The sequence below is a fragment of the Propithecus coquereli genome, unplaced genomic scaffold, assembly GCF_000956105.1.
Source record: "Propithecus coquereli isolate 6110/MARCELLA unplaced genomic scaffold, Pcoq_1.0 Scaffold3, whole genome shotgun sequence".
NCBI lineage: Eukaryota > Metazoa > Chordata > Mammalia > Primates > Indriidae > Propithecus > Propithecus coquereli.
Window position 1 is genome coordinate 814,371 of NW_012148618.1, and position 859 is coordinate 815,229.

The window sequence follows — 859 nt, forward strand, 5'->3', positions numbered from 1 at the left end:
GGCCTCCCAGAGTGCTATGATTACAGGCGTGAGCAACCGCGCCCGGCCCTGCCATCATTCTTTAGTGGTCTTAGATGTTGAATCTTCAAATGCTTTCTTCTTATCGGTGCTTTTCACATGCATGTAAACGTGAAAAAGTAGTTTTCCGTTTTAAATAATCTTCCTTTGATCCCAAATCTTCTAAAGGTTATTCCATCTCTATCCTTTGAGAGCTGAATTTCATTCAGTGGTTATTTTGTACTTATCAGGTTTCAGGCACTGGGCTAGGCCCTACAAAAAACAGTGGTGATCGAGCAAGGTGAACCACAGGCTCTTCCATGGAGTGTGTATAGTCTAATTCTTGGAAAGAGACTTGTACATTTTTTGCCCTCACTTTTGCATCTTCTATTCATTACTCATTCCTGGTGTCCCACAGAGTTTTGTCCTTAGTTTTTCTCATTCTCCCTTGGTGATCTCATCCATGCTTATACCTTCAGCTATTACCCCTGCATTGGTGACTCAATGTATATAATGAGCCCAGGCATCTCTGTTGAGCTTCAGAAACATCTATCCAGCTATTTACTGAAGATACCCACCTGTATGCATTCAAGTCAATGTTTTGAAACTGAATGAAGAATACACCACAAACCAATAAAGGTGGTACTTGTTGCAGGTGGTAGTTTGGGGTGGATAGGGACAGGGTGGATAGCATGACTTCTTACTATAAATCTTTTTATATAGTTAAAAAATCTGAACTGAGTGAACTTTCAAAAATAAAATGATTCATGAATGAAAAAATATGAATGCATCAATATTTCCTCCTGACTCCACCCCTGACCACTTCTGCCCAAACTTGCCCTTCTTCATCTGTTTCTGTTTG